At 37.9% G+C, this 17,446-nt stretch overlaps 1 protein-coding gene across 4 annotated transcripts in view; it reads right to left on the bottom strand.

The window, feature by feature from the left end:
• The window catches only part of RFX3 (regulatory factor X3), a 194,082-nt gene extending 177,301 nt beyond the window's left edge, over positions 1–16,781 (bottom strand). For 2 of the 4 annotated variants that reach the window (XM_058171263.1, XM_058171262.1), the window contains exon 1: positions 16,205–16,779. The gene's annotated coding sequence lies outside the window, so the exon portion shown is untranslated. Of the gene's footprint in view, positions 1–16,204 lie in introns of all 4 variants that reach the window. The other 2 variants (XM_058171261.1, XM_058171264.1) reach the window with 2 other exon arrangements.
• Between the last annotated feature and the right edge of the window lie 665 nt (positions 16,782–17,446).

Below are 17,446 nucleotides of genomic sequence, written 5' to 3'. Positions count from 1 at the left end.
TTGCTCCTCTTCCTAAAACAACAATGGTGCCATCAGGTTCCTCATGGATAAAGCAAAACTAGGTGCTCGGGACCAATTATCCCAGTAGAAGAAAAGGAGATGGTGAGAGGCAATCTAGTGTAATAATTAAGGTACTGTACTAGAAACTAAGAGACTGTGAATTGAAATAATAATAATAATAATAATAATAATAATAATAATAATAATAATAATAATAATAATAATAATAATAATAATATTTTAATTCTCCCGAAGGACTCAGGGCGGTGAACAGGCAGATAAAATATAAATACACACAATAATTAAAAACATCCCTTAAAAAACTAATTTAAATGCCCAAAATGTTAAAAAACGTACTCCTCCGTAAAATAACAAAATTTTAAAAACCCATCCAATAAAAATAAAAATCAGGCTAGTCCAGCCATACGAAATAAATAAGTTTTAAGTTCGCGGCGAAAGGTCCTAAGGTCAGGTAATTGTCGAAGTCCGAGGGGAAGTTCGTTCCACAGGGTCCGAGCTCCCACAGAGAAGGCCCTCCCCCTGGGGGCCGCCAGTCGACACTGTTTGGCTGACGGCACCCTGAGGAGTCCCTCTCTGTGGGAGCGTACCGGACGATGGGAGATAGAAGCCGGCAGTAGGCGGTCCCGTAGATAGCCGGTCCTAAGCCATGGGCGCTTTAAAGGTGGTAACCAATACCTTGAAGCGCACCAGAAAACAACAGGTAGCCAGTGCAGTCTGCGCAGGATAGGTGTTATGTGGGAGCTCGAGGCGCTCCCTCAATAACCAGCGCAGCGTTCTGAACTAGCTGAAGTCTCCGGGTGCTCTTCAAGGGGAGCCCCATGTAGAGAGCATTGCAGTAGTCCAGGCGAGAGGTAACGAGAGCATGAATGACTGTGCATAAGGCATCCCGGTCCAGGAAGGGACGCAACTGGCGGATCAGGCGAACCTGATAAAATGCTCTCCTGGAGACGGTCGCCAAATGGTCTTCAAAGGACAACCGACCATCCAGGAGCACGCCCAAGTTGCGTACCTTCTCCATCGGGGCCAATGATTCACCCCCGACAGACAGCCGCATCTGCAGCTGACTGTACCGAGGTGCCGGCATCCACAGCCACTCCGTCTTGGAGGGATTAAGTTTGAGCCTGTTCCTCCCCATCCAGACCCGTACGGCTTCCAGACACCGGGACAGCACTTCGACAGCTTCACTGGGGTGGCCCGGGGTGGAAAAGTACAGCTGGGTGTCATCAGCGTACAGTTGGTATCTCACCCCAAAGCCACTGATGATCTCACCCAGCGGCTTCATATAGATGTTGAACAGGAGGGGTGAGAGAATCGACCCCTGCGGCACCCCACACATGAGGCACCTTGGAGTCGATCTCTGCCCCCCTGTCAACACCGTCTGCGTCCGATCAGAGAGGTAGGAGGAGAACCACCGATAAACGGTGCCTCTCACTCCCAACCCCTCCAACCGGCGCAGCAGGATACCATGGTCGATGGTATCAAAAGCCGCTGAGAGGTCTAATAGGACCAGGGCAGAGGAGTAACCCCTATCCCTGGCCCATGAAATGAACTATGAGTGATTTTTAGCTCCACCCAGGTTGTTGTGGAGAAAATAGGAGGCAGATGTACACTATATTCTTTGAGTTGTATAAAATACAGGCAGGTTATAAACAATTTGATTGCCATCATTGCTGACTGCTAACCCAGACAACCTAATTGCCTATGTTAGCAACCTTTAAACTAGAAGACATTGCCACTTCCTAAATATCATTCCATAGCTGGTAATGGTAGTATTGAAAAAATCAACAGGCCACACCCCTCTTATGAAGTGAGAACACCCTAGCAAATATGCCCTCCAGGTTTATCTTGAATATTTGTTTTCCGCTGTAGCCATTGCAAGACATGGGTTAACAGGGGAAGAAACTGTAAATCAGCAGCTTTCAACCTCTGTGCTGCAGTGTATTGCTGTGCTGTGAAATGTCCACAGGTGTACTGCATCAATCAGAAACCTACCTCTTGTGACATCACCAGGAATGGACTACCTTTCTCGTGTAACCAGTGATATCACAGAATTTCAGTTTCATAACCCAGAGGGTCCAACTTATGAAATTTGTGCCATGAGATGAAAAAAGTTTAAATTCTCTGCTCCAAATCAATACTGGGAACATTTCTGTAGGCATAGTGCAATAGTCCTTATGATTATTGGCAGCACCAGGCAAACTATGTCGCTACCTAATAGTACTGTAAGATTCCCGAAGCAGGCCAAGCTGCTGCTACAATGCATAAACAGCTCTTGGCAGGAGAGGGGGTTAACAAAATTAAGTGATAAGGCATACTAGCGCACAGATGATGGTTTAAATGACCTTCTTGATGCTGCTTATCCCTAAGGTACAAAATCCCCTTGGTCAGTATCTTCATCAGGCAATGTAAAGAGGAAGCCCTGCAGCTTCTGCAAGCAGGAGGACAAAAATGCACATCTCCTCAGGATATTTGGTCTGGTATATGTAGAGTAGACTGGGCACCTCTTTCCTCAAGTGTCTTTCCAGCCCCTGGGAATGGAGTCTTGAGTTAGATTGTTACTGTAAACTTCCTTCATTTTTACTTATTTAAGTATCTAAAGGCCCTTTCCATCAAAACTCCCATACTAGGATCACACCTGCCCTTGAAAAACTTGTCACCCCCACATGCAGACAAGTAAAATCTACTCTTTTTTTCAGTGAAACTTCGGCCCCAAATGATCTGACTGAAGCCATTTTTTTAAGGCCTTTTCTTTTTCTTAGACATTTTGATTAGTGGTTTTCTGATTATTTTTATGTTCTGGGTTGTTGTTTGCTGAATCCTTCAGGGGAAGATTATAAGCACTGTAAATAAATACTCTCAATCCTCCATCACTTAAATATATATTGATTTGCCATCACATTCTGCTTTTATGTGTGTGCGCATTTGCTATATTTTCCAGCCCATTTTCCTGATACATCAAAACCAGAGGAAAGAACTTAGTTTTGCTGTGAAACACCCCCCCCCTTTTTTTTTATTAAGGAACTGATCCACACAGAGAAACATTGAACATAGGATCATATATCTTGGGACATTCTTTATCTCCTTCACATGGACAGGGATACAAATATTTTATGTGCTACGTAGTCAACTTAGACCAGTTTTTCCTAACTGGAGGTCACATTTCATTGGGGAAGACATTTGTAGGTGAGGCCAGGAAAAGGAAGGAAGCTTACTTAGAGAAGCCCATATCATAAAATTACCGGTACTTCAGGAGACTCTTTCCAATCCCCACAGACCCATCACAGAATTATTAACTGTCTTGAAAGAAGGATTCTTGGAAGATAGAAGTGACATAGGAGCCTGTTCAGCCAGACTGTATTTCCCCAAAAAATTCTGAAGAAGAAAGTATAAGAAAGCTAGAAAATCCATTCCTGAAATTTACTTGGCTGGAATCTTGCTTCCTGTTTCTGAGCAGTTACCACTAACTGTTTTGTGGGGGAAATCCTAGTATTTTTAAACTGTATACATTGGTATAATTGTTATTCTAAATGACTGGTTAGAAATTCTGTAATAATAGAAGAGAATAAATATGTACAGTGATTGGGGGCAGGATTTTCTGCCCTCCTTCCAGTTGATTAAATCAAGTATTAAGTCTGTTGTAGGATCCACATCATAGTTTATTTTGTTCTGCTTCAAAAAAGCAAGAAACTATACCATTAATTTTTCATAACTGCACCATAAAAATTCAGTGGCATGAATTAAGCAGGATTCAAAGCTAAATTCAGCCCACAGGCTGCTCCATTCTGTTCTAGATTCTGGAGGAATTTTTCATTACCATAGCAAGTTTTGAATCTTTTAGTTTTTTTTAACCTACCATTTATAGGTACTTTATGCTGGTCTTATAAGCAAACTAATGACTATTATAACTAGAATGGAAATCCAGCATTTCTTTTTTCCTGTCAAAATAGGCAGATTATGATTTTGTTGGGCTGCTGAGAAATTAAAAACCTGCAATTCTCTGCTGTTTGTCTTCCAAAATGAATTACTCATATGAGAAAAGTATGGCGGCCCGGTGGCACGCTGGTTAGAAATGCTATATTGCAGGCTAACTCTGCCCACAGCCTGCTGGTGTGCGATCCTGATGGGCTCAAGGTTGACTCAGCCTCCCATCTTTCTGAGGTCAGTAAAATGAGCACCCAGATTGATGGGGGCACTATGCTGACATTTATAAACCGCTCAGAGTGCGATAAGGCACTGTGGAGCTGTATATAAGTGTAAGTGCTATTGCTATTGCTATGGTATTTTCTTGGCTGCTCATTTGCTGATTGTATATGGAATGAGTGCACAATGGATTTCAGTTATATCATAATAGCATTTCCATCTTACATTTTGATTTATGCCTTGGCTTATAATCATGATTAAGGGAAGGTAACGAAAGTTTAATTTTGATTAATGAGTGGTAGTATATTAAAATTGGTTCTTACATGAACCTTCATTCCTATTACAATACAATAATCGTGCTTTTGATTTTGCCTATAAATGACGATGTACAGTGAAATAATTCCCCATGCAAGAGCTGACATGACTGAAGAATACGATCTGACTACTTTGCTATAATTTCAAGCACATTTATAATATTGAAGAATTACTGAGACATATTTCTAGGCAGAGATTTAAAATCCAGATAATCACCTATTTGATCAATTTTGGAAAAGGAAAAAAAGCAAAATTTGCATCCGATCAGCTCTTTCATGGGAATTATATAATGCATAGTCATGTATAAATTCATAGGGAAATCAAAAGCACAATTATTACATTGCAGTAGAGATGAAGGTTCATGTAAGAACCAATTCTAATATGCCACCACTCAATCAAAATTAAAGCATAAATTAAAATAATAAAACAATTATAACTAATATAAATGCTACAACCTTACACAATTTTTACTGGTAGACCTTGCTTAATAACCAGGAGCTTAGCAACTGTTCAAAGTTACTATGGACCTCAAAAAAGCTACTTACAGCCAGTCCTCAAAGCTATGGCTGCTATACACACAGCAGATCATATGATGCTAGCAGGTGCTTGGCACCTGGCTCACATTTATGACTAATTACAATATCCTAAAACCAACTGACCACAATTTGCAATTGTACAATTTTCCAACAGAAAATGGCAAAAAAAACCTTTGAATATGCTGGATTTGCTTAACAATCACATTGCTCACTTAACAATTATGTGATTTGCTTAGCAACCAGTGACTTAAAATGATCATGAAATCAAGTCTGGTCACATGGCGTCTCAACTTATGACCACAACAACCTCTGACTGAAATTCTATGCTACATTGTGAATATAAGTCAAGGAATATCTGTACTTAGAAGTATATCCCATTTAAATGAGACAAATTGCATAAATTCATATAGAAGTGAACTGAAATTCTCCCATAAAAATATTTAAACAAACCACTCAATATCTTCCTGAAGAAATACATTTTAATATAAGAAATATATATAGAAAGGTCCAAAAGTTATTTGTTTTCTGAGTTATATAAACTATAGGACAAAGAAATCATGTACTTATTACAAACTAGAGTTAGTTATTATATTATCACATTCATGTTAGCCTGTCTTCTCTAAGCAAAGTCTGCAGTATCAATGACAACTTAAAAACAGGCTACAATTTTCCAGCTGCTTGTTATACTGGTATATGGAGCCAATACAATTTACTCCTTTAATATGTATTTAGTCATTTTTCTTCAGCCTCATCTAAATTACTATAAACTACAAGATTTTTTAAAATAAATTGAAACAGCTGATTCTAAAAATAAGTCCTGCAGATTCACAACTGTGTCAAGTTGGCTATCTGTTATGCAGAAGTATATCTAATATAATGGGACTTTAATCACTGAAAAAGCAGTAGTGACAAAACCAACGTTAACTACTATCTTAGAAACTTTTAAAAAAATAATGTTCTTATTCCAAAATAATTATGTAAAATCTAGAATATTAAAAGTTTTTTAACATTAATCCAATCCTAGAGCAACATGCCTTTAATATAATTATTTTATATAAAAATGAATGTTAATGGGAGATGCAACTGTTACTTTAAAAGCAGATTATTTTAATTACTTTTATTTATACAAATTGAAACTCTGTTAAACAACTTCTCCCCTATCCCCACTCCAAAAAAAGCAATCCTTTTCATTAAAAAAAATCCTCCTAAAAGGATTAGGAAGAGATATATAAAAATGTACCAGGAGGTTTCAGATTAGTAAAATATTCAATTTGGAGTAAAATGTTCTGAGGAAAGAAGAACATAAAGAAAAGCAAAACATAAACTTATGTTTTGCTGCTGAAAAATATAGAAGAAGCCATATGCTTTGGATGGCCCTTTTGTGAGCCACTGGAAATCCCAACACAAGAAATAAAAGTAACACCTGTTTAAAGCAGCCATCTGTCCTCACAGGCTGAAGAAAACTAGAGTCTTTCCACATAATCCTGATTTTCAAACTATAGAGCTAAACTGCACCTGGGAACACTTGTACAAATACTGTTCATAACTCTGTTGCTTAAATGCTATAAATAAAGCCATCTATCAATGACTGTATACGCTGGAAAAATATGCATCTTAAATGCAAACATGCAGTTTTCAGTAAGTTTCTCCCATTATGTTTAAACAAGACTAATTGTTCTATTGATAATTGAAAAATGCATTTGGGGTTCTTAATATAAGCTTCAATTCCTTTGACATGGAACTTGAATTTTAAAAAACATACACTGACATTTAAATGAAAGTTTGCTTTAGTTCACTGTGGTATCAACATTCACTCACAATCTGTCAACTTAAATGCTGAACAATTTCTTCTAAATCATCATTTTTAAGGCCTTTTGAGGGAAATGTGCTGTTTTGTTTCATACCAATATAGATTGCTGTAAAAGCTTCTCTCCAATCCTAAATTTATTCTTAAATATACTGCTGAAATAGTTTTATTTACTGGGAATAGAAAATTAAAATTGGAATATGTGATTTTTATTAATGATAATCTTCTTTACATTTTTACAAAGATACCCTGATTCTTCATTTGTTCTAATCCACACATTAATATTGCTGTTCTGTTCTTTCAAGCATATAGAGAACTCAATGTTGTATTTTTATAATTCTTTAGTACTAAGGGTGGTACTTTTGCATTGACTACATGAAGAGTTTTCTGCAGATTCTAATTACTGGCCCTCTTAATATGTAGTTAGAAAAAACAATTAAATTAATCAGGGCACATCATATATTTTGGGCAGGGAGGTCTTTATTTATTCATTGTGGCTTGCTTTTTTTCACTAAACTTCACTAAACTGCTGTGACAATCAGATTTAAAATTTTGTAAACTGGCACTGGATATGTGTGCAATTGACTTGTAAAGTTTAATAGCTTTTAGCAGGCTCAGTTTACAACTTAAGCACAAGATGCAAAGTTAAAATTTATCGAAGTCAGATTATTTAAAAGATGAACAATATCACAAATCTCAAAATACTTTTGCTTTTGATGCACAGCTTTTGATATATGCAAAGTGAACTGGAAACAATCCATTTTGAATCTGAAGCATCCAATTCAGCTGTTTCAATTAACAAACTGGATGTAAATACTGTAAAAAGGGCTGAAAGAGTTCTTTTAAAACTCAAAACACAATTGAAATTGGGCATTTGCCCTAAAAGTGAGATGCTCTGAATTCAAAATTGGTCAGTTTAAAATGTTTTGCAAACTGTATGTTTATTTCTCTCATTATTAAAGAAATTATCAAGACCACTAGATTGACTACAAAACTAGAGAAAAGGTCAAAATCATTGTCATCAAGATTCTTCAGGGGCAATAAGGTATACATATATAGTTTTGTTTTTTAATTTAACAATGAAAACACTAGAACTGAACTTAGTGAGAGGTCAGTTGTCTTTTCTTTCAAGACTAAAATGTTTAGAATTTACATTTCTGATGAGGGGGTTGTTCATTTTATATTCAAGTGACGATACACAAAGTTGAACTCTGACAGATTATAATATTATTTTCCCCATGTGACTGAACAAAAGAATTAAAATTTTGGAATTTGTAATTATAGCAGAAACAATTGCTCTTAAATAGTCATAGGATTTATAATCTGAAGTTTAATATAAACTGTTGAGACAATGATGTTTTGCAATTTAAAGCATATGAGGTGTTTTAACTTAGGATACAAAAATAAGAAATCTCCTTCCATATTCATGTATGAATATATTTACATACAACTGAAACGTAGCATATTTTTCTGTGTCCATCAATCTTCCCTAACCTGGCAACCTTTAGATGTGTTGCAGTACAAATTTCAAAGTTTATTTCTTTAATGTATTTATTTAAACAATTTACTATAGCCACCCATTCATAAATGTTGCTCTAGGCACTGCATAAAAATTAAAACAAAAAAACCATTACATAAAATATCCCCAGGTTTAAAACATTTAATTTTCAATCCACACAAAACAAATTAACCCATCAAATAGAGATCATATAGTTCAGAAATTTTAGCTTCAATACATTTAGAAGTGACAGGTTGTATAAGATAGTTCTAGACAAAACAGAGGTGTGCATTTAAATACATGCTGGAGAAGAAGAAAATCTTAACAGTGGCCAAATAAAATAGAGCATGTAAACAAAGCAAGTTTAGCAGCATTTCTAAAAATGTCTGTAATACATCACTGACATTAGGCTACACTGGAACAATATGCATTTTCTATCCTATTTAACTACTGTGATACATTTTTAGGATTAGATTCTTTAAATTTTAAAGAATTTCTTTCTAATTTTTATTACAAAAATAATTCATTTAAATTTTATTTATCCGTTTTAGTACAAAAAATCTATTTAAATCTAATCAAAACAGTATCAATACCTACAATCCATAATTTTGAGGAGCTCTGTCAGTCACAAGGTTGGAGTGCTGGGCTGTCAATTGTCAGGCTTACATTCAAGACCCATCAATGTCATGGAGTAGGGTAAGCTCCCATCACATGTTCCAGCTCCTGCCAACCAGCCATTTGAAAGCAGGCTACCACAAGTAGATTAATGGTACCACTTCAGTAGGCAACATCATGGGGACATGAAAAGAGCCCCCAAGTGGGCATCTCATGGGCAACAGTGATATCACTGGCAAATCCTTTTGTCATGGAAGCACTTCAGTTGGAAGCACTTCCAACACCAAACAGTTGGTTCAGAATGCAGCTGCGTGGGTAATAGAGGGAGCTCCTCGTGGCTCCCATGTGACACCTCTCCTGCGCAGACTGCACTGGCTACCTGTGGCCTCTCGGGTGCGCTTCAAGGTTTTGGTTACCATCTTTAAAGCGCTCCATGGCATAGGGCCGGGTTATTTACGGGACCGCCTGCTGCCATTGACTACCTCCCACCGACCCGTACGCTCCCACAGAGAGGGACTCCTTAGGGTGCCGTCCGCCAGGCAGTGCCAACTGGCGACACCCAGGAGAAGGGCTTTCTCTGGAACGAGCTCCCCCCAGGACTGTGCCAACTTCCTGACCTTCAAACCTTCCGCCGCGAGCTTAAGACACATCTATTTATTTGTGCGGGGCTGGCCTAGAGTTTAGTTTTAAAATTAGTTTTAAATGGGGTTTTGTATTATTTTAACAATAGTTTTAAATTTGGCCTAATGTAATAAGTTTTTTAAATGTTGTTTTAACTTGTATTTATTCTTATGTTTTCTATGTTTTATAAGGCTGTAAACCGCCCTGAGTCCTTCGGGAGATAGGGTGGTATAAAAATTTGAATAATAAATAAATAAATAAATAAAAAAAAAAAAATCCATAATTTTAATAAGGTGAACCAGATGAATTTAAGAAAAATCTTCGACATACTTTTTGTAGTTGCATAATTCACACATATTTTAAAAATGGGTAGCCTGCCTAATGTTAGTGTGTAAGAACAGTTACGTGCAATTGAGTCACACCCAACACCTGGCAATTGTATTGACAAATGATTGACTGATTGATAATTGGTAATATACAAAATATAGAAACAAGAACATTTAAAAAGATACCAAAGCAAAGTATTCTTTAAGAAAAAAGAATATATCTCAGAAGAAATTTCATAACATACTCAAATTTAATCTAATATAGTCTTTGTCACCAAAGTCCACTCTGCCTACAAATAAATTTCTGCTGTGTACCTCCTTAAAAGCAACCCAGAATTTATGAAAACAGAATAAAGTGTTGTAGTACAATACAGCGCATGATACTGATTCCCTTCTATAAAGACAAAACACTACATACCAACATACCATGCCATTCAAAACATTCTTCACCCCTTAAAAAGCATTCAAATATCTACCACGGGTGGTCCTCATTTAATTACCACAATGGGGACCAGCAACTCAGTCACTTAGCAAAGTGGTCACTAAGTAAAACCACAACTATGCTTATGATCTTACTTACTTTTTTTTTTTGCTTTACAAACTTGAGAAGGTTGTAAATGTAAGGACTGGTCATAAAGTTACCTTTTCATCAATTTTATAATTGTGAGCAGTCACTAAACAAGGCAGATGCTAAACAAGAACTACCTGTATAGAGTTCAGTATAAACACTATAGCCATTATACCCCAGACAGTGCCGCTAAAGATTGTTGTTCTTTAACTATACAGATTTTTTTTGTTTACAGTCATGGTCATTGTCCTTTTCTTAACAGAGAATTCTAAGAATTGAAAACACATAAGGAACTCTACATTAATGCCATCAAGTTCTTCCCTTATATAAGTGCACAAAAGTATCTTTAGCTTGCTGCAAGTTTGGGAGTTCAACAAAAATGACAAGGGAAAGATTGGACTTAGATTTATACCAGGAAAACAGTTCAGTAATGAAGGAAGATACCTAGGAACTAGATTTTTTTTTCTTTGTGATATTTAAGAAATGGATTAACTGCCTTTTGAAAATGATCCAAGCACAATTTAAAATATCCTTTTATCAATAATAATGCAACCTGAAAAGTTATGCCTTGCTAGAGTTCTTAAATAACAACATTAGTTCATGCAAAGTAATCTAAAGTAAATGAGGAGTCCTTTAACACACACATGAACGCGCTCGCACATATCCCTTATCCTGCATTCTTCTTACACCATCTATTTTAATTCTTTATTTTCCACAATTTCCACAGCCAATTGTAGGTATGCAATTCAGAGAACTCTTACAGCAGTTTCAAGTGAAAGCAGCATGAGTTTCCCAGGAGTATTTTCTATTTCTATGAGCAATGCCCTCCTTGGAAACATGCTGTCAGTTCATAATTTACATCCAGATCATATATATTTGGTGTTAGCTACAAGAATGTTGAATCCCTCCCCTCCCATTAATTAAGCTTTGAATGGGAAAGTTAGCTTACATTTGTCGAATGGGAACCTATATTAACCAAAATGAGAGGATTAACAGGACATGGAAACATTAAGCTGCAACATATACAAGTGACCGTAATGGAGGCAGGAGAATGGGAGAAGCCACCACTATTGCTTTTGCCCATTGACAGCAAGCATTGTAGAATAACATGTAGAATCAGTGGAGAGCCTCTTTTATACACAGGGTGTATATATTCTTCTAGAGTCCTCCATTTAGTGAAGCAAAAACAAAAGCAGCTGTTTCTTTTCCTCTACAATTTAACCACAACAACTCACACTACACTAGAGAGCAAGAAGCAGGGAGTGTTCAATGTTCTCTTCTCCTCCTCCTCCCATGAATGGGAATATTGTAAGACTTCATGATTTGACAGGAATGAGAAACCTAAGCTTGCTTGCTTGCTTATTTATTTAAGATCACTTCCCATCTGATGAGCCACAACTCTCACAGCAACAGTAATTAAGAATATTAGAAAATAATAAAAACAACGAACGACACCAGAAAAACCCAGATCCCCAAACCAACAATGCCCAGTATATTTAAAAAAACAAAAACAAAGTCATGGAGTTGAGCCTTACACATTCAGTGAAGAGGAGAAAACCACATCTCCAAATCATTTATTCTACTATGAAATGGCTCTTATTGTTAGGAAAAAAAACTTCCTAACATTCAGTATAGTCTCAATCTATTATTATTCCGTGTCCTTTCTAGAATAAGAGCAGGTCTCTTCTATGAGTTGTACTTTCACATGTTGGAAGTGTGCTGTTCTACTGCTAAACTTTTTGGAAGACATTTCTGTTCTTCTGGCTGACAAATATAACAGTTACTTTAGTTCAAATCCAGGGAGGAAAAGTTTGCAGTTTGGAAAAAATGCAAAAGAGCACTGCAAGATTGAACAAAAGAGCAAAATTTAGGGGCTCAGAAATCCTTCATTATGCTCCAGAATAAGAGACCACACCATTAAACTCAATGTAACTTATTTCAGAATAAGCATTCAAAGCTTTATACTTGCTAAGCCCAATACATTAACCTTTTGAACTTTCCAAAGTTTCTTTTTCCATCCTTCTTTTCTCCATCCTACTTCTGTTACATTTTATCCCCTTTCTGTACTTTTCCCCTTTTTTCTTTTTCCAGCATTGCTTCCATTTACCTCATTTCCATTCTCTTTTCTTTCTCCCTTTTTTGCTGTTTCTGCTGGAACAGGTTTGAATGATACCTACATTACTTTTTCAATTATTTCACACATAATCACTTTTAATTAGCAAGGATACTTTCAATTAATACTTTAATTTTTAGTACTCCTTTTGGAATAGCTCTGATCAATGAACATATCCACATGAATGTGCACACATTGATGGGGTGGAAAAAGAAATCTCCAGGATTAGTCTCAACCAAAGTTATCAAAGTGATAGTTGATTAGGTATGGAAGCTGGACATTTGGGGAATTCTTATAATATTTTTATGTTTAATGTTTCTTTGGGATTGAATTTTTTCTATTGTTTTTGAGTTTTATCTTAAGTTCAAGGTCCATTTGGAGATGTATGGTAACTCTCATAGAGTTTTTTCTGCTTTTTAAACATTTTCCATATTTTTCCAGAAGAACATGTGGCTTACGTAGATAGCATACCTAAATTTCAATGCCTTGCATTAAGGATATGTATCCTACTCCACTAAGCCCTTAGCCATCAGTTATAATCATTTTTTAAAAAAATTATATGTTACTTATAAAAAAGAGCAAGAAATCTCCAAATAAGTAAGACCTAGTTACCAACTCAAGAGCATGGACTAAGGGCATGGCAGCATCCTGGAATTAAGAAGAAACTTCTTAACAGTGAAGACAATTAACCAGTGGAACAGTTTGCCTTCAGAAATTGTGGTGCTTCATCACTGTAGGGTTTTAAGAAAGACTGGACAGTCACTTGTCTGAAATAGTATAGGGTCTCCTGCTTGAGCAGGGGGCTGGACTCAAAAACTCCAAGGTCTCTTCCAGCTCTATTCTGATGGGTTGATTGATTGACTTGAAATAAAATGAGCCACTGTATCCACTTGATCTTCAGCATAGCAATGAAAAGCAATTGAGTAAACTATTCAAATCTTTTTCATCTTCTCCAGATATGATGGATGCTAGTGGAAATGATGCTGTCTACCACAAACACAAGTTGTCTGGTAGAGTGCTAAATAAAGATACCAGTTGGGTGTTGAAATATGATAAACAAAGACTGAGGTCCATGTATAAAATATATATGAAAAAGGGTCCATTTATGTAACATGAAAATATTAGATTAATTAGCATTTGTGATTTTTAAGTTGACATCCTTCTGTGGTTCAGTGAGATATGTCAACAAAGGAAATATACTTTTCTTATATTATTTAATAAGTCAAATAAGAAAAGATATGGAATTCCTGTCTCAACAAACTTACAAATTTACCTTCTGAACTACCCAAAGAACCAAAGGTTAGTATCGGAGCATAATCTGTTTTCTTACCCAGGGAAATAGCTCATTGTTATACCTTTAAAGTTAGCTTTTCTACAAAGAAATTTAATATGTACACTAATATTAACCAAAGTAGCTCTGTGAAAGCTTAAAAAGAAATGGTATCTAAGAAAAAGAATCTATCATTTTAAGATACAAAAGAAAAAACCATAACAAACTGATTAGTTTGTTGTTGATCAAACTGTTGTTGATCAGAAAAAGGTTCACTATTTGCTCTGTAAGTCTGCACCATATCGCAATGGTCATACTTTATTAATATATTAAATGACATATTCTGGCTTCGGGTCTATGGTGCATTGTAATCTTAGCTATTAGAAACTATACAGCTAGAAAAACACTATTTTTTCTAAGTTTATAAATTACAAATTTTAGTTTAAAGTAAGACAACAGGTGGATGCAGCCAACAAAAGGAAGCAGAAAATTGCCACTACTGTAATAAGAATATAAATAGAAGCAACAATCAATTTGTACTTTGTATATAAAATAATTTGCAATGTACATATTAATACCTAATAAAAGAATAATCTATCCATTTCTGTTTTTACAGTAGTTTTCAAAATGTCATAATATACCTTTCATATATGTGTGTTTGTGTGTAAATGCACATAGGTACACATATACACCGTAATAAGTTCATGAACTAAAATGACACAATACATGTCTTTCAGAAAACAGCCCAAAATCTTAATAATCACCTTTGCAACCGACAGTTTAAGAAATAATATACCCTGATAGACTCTTCAGGGGTTGTTTTATCAGATAAATCAATATATTTTTGTTGGCATTGTTACAAGTAACGTTCTATTCAATACAGATTTCACAACTGTGAAAAAAAATTACAGTTAAAATAGTTTCTTTTATAAGTAGTAGTCAAATCAATAGAATGTAATTAGGAAATCTAGAATCTCTTCCAAAATCACAATAATTTAAAAAAGTAAGCTGCAAGACATTTGGGTTGCATTCTAAATAATATGAACTCCAATGACCAGCATTAGTAATTGAGAAATGTTTCAATACCATGTTAAAAACCTGGAGCAGAGGGGGTCAGGTGCAAAGTAACTGAATGTCAACAACCTGTCCCACTGAGGTGTATAAGAAATATTACCTTTTGTCCAGGAAGAGCAAACAATTACCATATGCTCCTGGTACAAACCTACAAGTCATAATTAGCAACTACAGTGATGATTAAGCATTTACATATTCCAATTCACAAGATTTGTAATTCTTTATGATCGACTTAATTTCCATTTCAGCATTCAAGAAAAATAAAAAGATATAAGGGTAATTAATATATGTAAAAGCTACAATAATTAAGAAGGTATCTGGATACATTTTTCCTACCACTTTCTTGTATCTTTTCATTTCAATACAAAACATCCTAAATAAACATAATTTTCAAATGAGAAAGGTTACTTGCAGCTTTTACCCTAAACTTAATCCAGGGAGAATCATAATAAATTGAAATTATACACATGCATTAAATTTGAATTAAATCACATCTCATGAATTTCTCACATATTTCTCTTACGTCTTTCAAATCAACATTGTGTGGTATTGCAGTGTTTAATGAACAAGAGAAAGATCTGCACCACAAAGATAATTGCCCATGAATGATCAAGCTAATGTCAATATGTAGGAAACAACCTGCTCATAATAAAGTACTGAAAAGGTTAAAAAGCAAGTAGGGTGAGGATGATAAGAAGCAAAAGAAGAAGAAGAAAAGTTCACAAGCACGGTAAGTCTACCCAATCCCCAGTTGGGAGTCCAAGGCCCACACACAAGTTCCAAACCCCAAAATCTTATATATCAAATTCCCAATTCCAAGTTAAAGCATGGGACTACCCAGAGCGTGGACAGCCACCTTATTTCCCCTTCATCCATTAACTCCCTAAAAATAAGAATATGTGGCACATTAAAACAAACAAAAAATACCCCCCACTCCTCTCCAGACACTTTATAGGGATCAATAGGGAGCTCCCCCCCCCCTTTGCATCCAATTTCCTTTCCATTCTTAGCCCCCCTCCCAGTGCAAACCATACCCACTTTCCCATTTCAACTCCACCAATTCACTACAGCCACTATCAGAGAAGAAAGGAGGGGGAAGAGGGGATATATAAAGAAAGCACAAAACAGGCCGGGGGAGGAATCACACACACATACAGTCTCACACATAAGACACATTACAGTTTTCCCCGCTTTGCACACATTCAGTGATTCAGCTCAATGGAGCAACTCCAGGCCGGTTTCTCGATGGGGAAAAAAAAAAGGAAAGGGGGGGGGGTTTGCACATTACAATCATATTCACCTGGGCTGTGGAGGGCTGTGGTAGTGGTGATGGTGTTGCTCTTGCTGCTGGAGGTTGTTGTTGTGGGTGATGATGAGGATGGGGGTGAGGCTGGGGGTGAGGAGGAGCAGCAGCAGCAGCAGGAGGAGGTGGTGATGGTGGTGAAGGAGGAAAGGAGCCGTTGTTGTTGATGGGTAACAGTCGCCAGGACTACGGTGACTATGGCGCTTGATTCACAAGGCAACGGTTGCTATAACTCACAAAAGGGAGAGAGCGAACGGGAGAGCGAGAGGAGGAGAGGAGGCGGTGGCCCAGCCTCACAGGCCCGGAAGAGGCGGGGCTTTTCAGTATGAATGATAAGTCCTCTTCCCCCCTCCCTCCCGGCGGGCTGAAGAAGGGAATTGGGGGATGAATCTTACACGGCGGATGGGGGGGGGAGAGAGAAAGAAAGAGAAGGGAGGGGGGAATTAATGTGGGTTTTCTTCAGTACATCTGCGTGCGGAGGAGGAGGAGGAGCGCGTGTGTTCCCGAGGAACAGTTGGACTGCACGCGGCTTCGAGAGCAACACGCTCGCTCGGCACAGCCGCCTCAGCGCGCGCTGCAATCAACTCCCTTTCAACGGGAGGACATCCAAGGGGCGGGGCTACGATTCCCGGCTCCGGCGTGGTGGTGTTGGGAGGGAGGGGGGTGGGGGTGGGGAGGCCTGGCAACGTTCCTTTTATTATTTCCGGGCGGGGAGGTGGGGGAGAACCGAAGCCGCGCTGATAATCGAATATCCCGCCTGCGGAGAGCGGCTTGAGCTGAAAGGTGTAGCTGGTGGTTAACTTGAGGAGGGAAAAGGTCTTTCTTTGCCCGCTTTCGCACTTCGGAGCCGCTTGGAAGAAGGCGCGTGGGGAGAGCGTTCACGCCCCAGGGCCTGATTTCTCCCTGTTCTCTCTCTTCCACCCCCCTCCGCCCTTTTAGGGGCGTTAAAATGGCTCGGGTTGACTAGTGCCACCGCCGCCGCCATCTTACGCGGGGAAAGTGCGGCAACCAGGAGGCTGGAGGTCTCCTGTACGGTTCTGAAATGCGGGGGATGGGAAGAAGCCAAACCGCCCTTTTCCAGGCGAGGGAGGGGGTGCTTGAGGGAAGAGGCGGGGCCTCCGCGCTCGCGGCGAGGAGGAGGGGTTACCACTCGGCCAGCCCTTCCCTCCCTCAGCGCCCTCCCCTCAGGGTGGCTGCAGGGCGAAGATGCCCCCCGTGAGATGCGCGGCGAGGAGGCCG

Source organism: Ahaetulla prasina, chromosome 2 (assembly GCF_028640845.1).
Source record: "Ahaetulla prasina isolate Xishuangbanna chromosome 2, ASM2864084v1, whole genome shotgun sequence".
NCBI lineage: Eukaryota > Metazoa > Chordata > Lepidosauria > Squamata > Colubridae > Ahaetulla > Ahaetulla prasina.
Note: the sequence above shows the minus strand (reverse complement) of the source record. Positions and strands in the feature narration are given on the sequence as shown.